General features: G+C 51.6%; 1 protein-coding gene across 2 annotated transcripts in view; it reads right to left on the bottom strand.

Annotated features, from left to right (window-relative positions):
* LOC131382595 (paraneoplastic antigen-like protein 8C) overlaps positions 1-4,137 on the bottom strand; it is a 22,128-nt gene extending 17,991 nt beyond the window's left edge. For both annotated transcript variants that reach the window (XR_009212160.1, XR_009212161.1), the window contains exon 1: positions 4,089-4,137. The gene's annotated coding sequence lies outside the window, so the exon portion shown is untranslated. The remainder of the gene's footprint in view (positions 1-4,088) is intronic.
* Between the last annotated feature and the right edge of the window lie 1,836 nt (positions 4,138-5,973).

The raw sequence follows: 5,973 nt of genomic DNA, 5'->3' as shown, positions 1-5,973 counted from the left end.
TAAATTCCCACATGTATTTCTGGCTCCTCTAATCTGTCCCTTTTAACCAGTTGTCTGTCCATTTATGGGCCAGCTCCAAACTGTTTGAAAACTATACTTTTATGATGAGTTTTCAAATGCAGAAGTGCTGGTTTCCTCTTACTTTTTCAGAAATGTTCTGGATCTTTTCACATTTTTTTTTTTCTGTTGAACCTCAGAATCAACCTGCCTAACTTTAAAAGAGACTTCTAGTGTTTTAAATAAGGCTAGATTAAATTCATAGATTCGGGGGGAAACTAGGTTCAACTTTTTAATACTGGATCTTCCCAAATATTCAAATCTTGTATGCTCAGCCCTAGCAGAAGTTTCAAATTTTTTGAACTAGATCTTGTGCCATTTTTGATAAGCTCATTCCAAGATATTTTTATTATCTTTTAATTCTTGCTTGAGTCAATGCAATGTTCTTTTCTTCTGCTTGTTTTCTAAGCCAGTTTTCTGTATACTGGCACTTGTTTAGGTTGAGGATATTAATTTTGCAACCCCAGAGCCCCCGTGCTCAATTCTCATTTCTTCCAATAGTTTATGGGTTCTCTTTCAAAGTATACAGTCACATTGAGGCAGGAGAATAGGGCCTGGAGGCAGCGAACCTAAGGCTGATTCACCCTGACTTCTAGAACTACATCGAAAGAAAAACCTCAACCTTCCAAGCTTAAGTAACGAAAGGACCAGGGGAGACTCCTGCAAACCCCAACCTTTTCTGTGGGGCAGATGGGAAATCGAAGGTAGCTCTGATTGGTTGCAGAAAGCATAGGAGTGTAACTTCCTAACTTCACTTCAGCCTCTGATTGGTTGCTGTACACAACCACCGTCCACAACCAATCAGACTGATTGCAGGCAAGGTCTTTGTTTGCATAGAAGTGCAACTTCGTAACTTCACATTAGCCTCTGATTGGTTGCTTTTTGCAACCTACCAGAATGATTGCAGACCACCACTTCATTTACACGGGGTGAACACCAAGTGGCCAATGGGAGGGCCGGGTGCAGTGGCTCAAGCATGTAATCCCAGCACTTTAGGAGGCCAAGGCCGGCGGATCACCTGAGGTCAGGAGTTCCAGACCAGTCTGGCCAACATGGTGAAACCGCGTCTCTACCAAAAAATATACAAAAATTAGCCAGGCGTGGTGACAGACACCTGTAATCCCAGCTACTCGGGAGGCTGAGGCAGGAGAATTGCTTGAACCCGGGAGGCAGAGGTTGCAGTGAGCCAAGATTGCACCATTGCACTCCAGCCTGGGCGACAAGAGTGAGACTCCATCTCAAAATAAATAAATAAATAAATAAAAATAAGCGGCCAATGGGAAACCTATAGGAGGTATTTGTACCTGAGAAGATTCTGTATCCGGGGCCCTTGAGCAGCCGCTGGGGCCTGCTCCCACACTGTGGTGTGTACTTTCACTTTGGATAAATCTCTGCTTTCCTTGCTTTGCTGTGCGTTTTGTCCAATTCTTTGCTCAAAACACCAAGAACCTAGACAACTTGCAGTCAAGACCCTCTATCGATAACATCATCATCTCTGAAGAACAGACACACTTCCTTTTTCTAAGGTTCATACTCTTCTTCCTTTTCCCTATATAATTACATGAGTCATGTTCCTTGAATCTGAGCCCAGCACTCAAGGTTTTTGCTTCCTGGCACAGGGCCTGGGGCCTCTGTCCATCCTTGAAATTCTTTGTCTATCATTTTCTGCTCCAAAACGGTTATACCCAAAGGTGCTTTCCCGTGACTTTTTCTCAGGCTTGGAGGCGTCACTCCATTGGGAGCCATTTCGGCAGGAAGCTTCTCTGACTGTCCTAGTCCTCATTCCAATAAACGTAAAAACAACAATCGTATTATAGGCATTGACATGCATTCTGAAGAGCCTTATATTCTGCTCAATAGCATGTTTGTTTTTTGTTTTGTTTTTTGTTGTTCTTTTGTTTTGTTTTGTTTTGGAGATGAAGTCTCGCTCTGTTGCCCAGGCTGGAGTGCAGTGGCGAGATCTAGGCTCACTGCAAGCTCTGCCTCCCGGGTTCTGGCCATTCTCCCGCCTCAGCCTCCCAAGTAGCTGGAACTACAGACACCTGCCACCACGCCCAGCTAATTTTTCATATTTTTAGTAGAGACAGGTTTTCACCGTGTTAGCCAGGATGGTCTCGATCTCCTGACCTCGTGATCCGCCCGCCTTGGCCTCCCAAAGTGCTGGGATTACAGGTGTGAGCCACTGCGCCCGGCATGTTTTTTGTTTTTGAGACGGAGCCTCGCTCTGTTGCACAGGCTGGAGCGCAGTGTCGTGATCTCGGCTCACTGCAATCTCTGCCTCTCAAGTTGAAGCAATTCTCCTGCCTCAGCCTCCCCAGTAGCTGGGATTACAGGTGTGTGCCACCACATCTGGCTAATTTTTGTATTTGTAGCAGACACGGGGTTTCACCATGCTGGCCGGGCTGGTCTCAAACTCTTGACCTCATGGAATCTGCCCACTTCGGTCTCCCAAAATACTAGGATTACAGGCGTGAGCCACTGTGCCTGGTCAATAGCATGTTAGAATTAAATGAGCCTTTTGGGAAAATTTAGGTGAGGGTAGGTTACCCAAAGACTATGCAGCCACGTTCAAACCTTTGGTGGTTTATGTATTCATTTAGAGATAGGGTCTCAATCCTGTCACCCAGGCTGGAGTGCCGTGGCATGATCATGGCTCACTGCAGCCTCGACCTCCTAGGCTTGGGTGATTCTTGTGGCCACCTCAGCCTTGTGAGTGGCTGGGACTACAGAGATGCACCACCTCGCCCAGCTAATTTTTTTTTTTTTTTTTGGTATTTTTGTATTTTTAGTAGAGACAGGGTTTTGCCATGTTGCCCAGGCTGATCTCAAACTCCTTGGCTTAAGTGATCTTCCTGCCTCAGCCTCCCAAAGTGTTGGGATTACAGGCATGAACCACCACACTCAGCCCTTTGGTGTTTTTTTTGTTTGTTTGTTTGTTGGTTTGAGACAGAGTCTCGCTCTGTTGCCCAGGCTGGAGTGCAGTGGCACCATCTCGGCTCACTGCAAGCTCCACGTCCCGGGTCCACACCATTCTCCTGCCTCAGCCTCCTGAGTAGCTGGGACTAAAGGCGCCTGCCACCACGCCCGGCTAATTTTTTTTGTGTGTTTTTAGTAGAGACAGAGTTTCAGCGTGTTAGCCGGGATGGTCTCAATCTCCTGATCTGGTGATCCGCCCGCCTTGGCCTCCCAAAGTGCTGGGATTACAGGCGTGAGCCACCGTGCCCGGTCCTTAATTTTTAAAGTTTTTGTAGAGACGGGGTCCCACCATGTTGCCCTAGCTGGTCTTGAACTCCTGGGCTCAAGTGATCTTCCTGCCTTGGCCTCCCAAAGTGCTGGAATTACAAAGTGCTGGTGGCGTGAAGCACCTTGCCCAGCTGTGTACACTTCTAAATGGTTCATTTTATATTATGTGAATTTCACCTCAATAAAAAAATTTTTTTTTTTTTTTTCAGACAGAGTTTCCCTCTTGTTGCCCAGGCTGGGGTGCAATGGCGCGATCTCGGCTCACTGCAACCTACGCCACCCCAGGTTCAAGCGATTCTCCTGCCTCAGCCTCCCGAGTAGCTGGGATTACAGGCGCACACCACCAGGCCCGGCTAATTTTGTGTTTTTAGTACAGATGGGGTTTCAGCATGTTGGTCAGGCTGGTCTCAAACTCCCGACCCCAGGTGATCCGTCTGTCTCGGCCTCCCAAAGTGCTGAGATTACAGGCGTGAGCCACCACGCCTGGCCTAAAAAAATTTTTTTAAGAAATTAGCCAGGCATGATGGTGCATGCCTGTAGTCCCAGCTACTCGGGGGGCTGAGGTGGGAAGATTGTTTGAACCCGGGAGGTTGAGGCTGCAGTGAGCGAGACCGTGCCACTGATCTCCAGCCGGTAGTCTAGCCCTGGGATCCTGTGCCCTTATCCACTATCCAGTGTTGGCTACACAAAACTAATGAGTACATATTTTCAACTATAGTTTAAGTGGGTGACATATTTTTCAGTATATTTTATGTAGGTGAGTTTCAGTTTGGGGGTATTCTACTTACACAATCTATTGAGCTGGATATTAACTGAGAACAAACAGAAATTGATGAACTCTGAAAAACATAAAACATGAGCAACATGATGTCACCGCAAAAGACAAAACAGCACATAGCCTTCTTCTGACTGTATTTTGCTGACAGTCCATGAGCTAATAGCCTGAACTCAGCAGTGTTGTTCCCTTGGGGGAGACACACACACACACACACACACACACACACACACTCTCTCTCTCTCACACACACACTCTCTCTCTCACACACACACACACACACACTCACACACACACACAGAGTTGGGCGTTTCTGCACCCCACCCCCACCCCAACACACACACGAGTTGGTGGTTGTGCTGCTCGGAGCCTCCAGTCCGCGAGTGTGAAGAACGGACCAGATGGGTCCAACAGTGCTGGGTCAAGGCGAAGAGGGGGCAGCCGGAAGCGCGCGCATGCTCTGGACTCGTGCACCCGCCGAAACGGGTGCGCACGGGGCGCGCGGGGGTGAGGGGTGAGGGGTGTGAGGAGTGAGGGGTGAGGGGCGAGAGAGACGGGAGCCGGGTAGGGGCAGCCCTTTCCCTGGCGGTAGTGGGGGCGGTAGTGCTGTTGCCCTTTTAAGCTGCGGCTTGACGGGAGCAGCGCCTCCTGTCGGTGGAGTCTGTTACAAGGGGAGCAGCCGCCCAGGCCGCCACACAGCTCCCCGCAGAGGCCTCGGTGCCCCTTGCCATTTTCTAGCCCTACTCCGACTAGAGTGGAGGCAGCGGGGAGAGGCGGAGCTGCGAGAGCGCCGCCGAGAGGTCCCGCGGGTGGTCGCGGCCATGACAGCGGCTCCCGACCGGCTCACCTTCCGCGCCCCTCCCGCCAGAGGTGAGAGTAAACTGTCCGTGTGAGGGTTCAAGGCCAAGCTGAAGTTGCTGGCCTCTATCTTCCACAAGAACCAGGAGCCGCCGCCGCAGCTCAGGCTCCACTGCAACATCACGGTGAGGCGCCCAGTGACGGCCTCACGGGGCAGGGCGAGGGCGGAGAGGAGGCGCCCAGAGTCCTGGGACAAAGGGGAGCCTGCCCGGAAGAGGCCCCGGTTCCCCGGGCGGGGCGAGCGCGCCCCTTTCTCCTGCGACTGGCCCGCCCCGCTGCGTGAGGCTTGGGTGGGAGGAGGCGGAGGGCGCGTCTCTCTGGCTCCTTGCACGGGGCTGGCTTGGGGGCTGCCAGCACCTCTCGCCCCAGTGGCCGCGCCCCGAGGTGGGAGCCCGCGTCGCCCGCAGCCCTTTCGGGGCCCGTGATCGACCTCAGTCAGCCAGCCTGCTCCCCGGGACCGCGACGGGGCGTGGCAGGGCGGCTCCGGCTGTTGTTTGAGCCCAGGCGGGGAAGGGGAAAGGCCTTTGAGATTTTCGGTTTTTTGGCCGGGCTTAGTGCTCATTCCTGTAATCCCGGCACTTTGGGAGACTGAGGCAGCTGGATCGCCTGAGGTCAGGAGTTCTAGACCAGCTTGGCCAACATGGTAAAACCCTGTCTCTACGAAAAATACAAAACTTAGCCGGGTATGGTGGCAGGCGCTTGTTGAGATGGAGTCTCACTCTGTCGCCCAGGCTGGAGTGCAGTGGGGCGATCTTGGCTTACTGCAGCCTCCGTCTCTTGACAGGCCATGGGTTCAAGCGATTCTCCTGCCTCAGCCTCCCGAGTAGCTGGGATTACAGGCGCCTGACACCACGCCTGGCTAACTTTTGTGTTGTTTAGTAGAGACTGGGTTTCGCCATGTTGGCCAGGCTGGTCTCGCACTCCTGACCTCAAATGACCCATCTCTGCCTCCCAAAGTTCTGGGATTACAGGCCTGAGCCACCGCGCCCGGATCCAAGGCCCTTAAGCTTAAACGCCTCATTCTTCAGTCAGGTTTTCCT

Source organism: Hylobates moloch, unplaced genomic scaffold, assembly GCF_009828535.3.
Source record: "Hylobates moloch isolate HMO894 unplaced genomic scaffold, HMol_V3 SCAFFOLD_127, whole genome shotgun sequence".
NCBI classification, from domain to species: domain Eukaryota; kingdom Metazoa; phylum Chordata; class Mammalia; order Primates; family Hylobatidae; genus Hylobates; species Hylobates moloch.
Note: the sequence above shows the minus strand (reverse complement) of the source record. Positions and strands in the feature narration are given on the sequence as shown.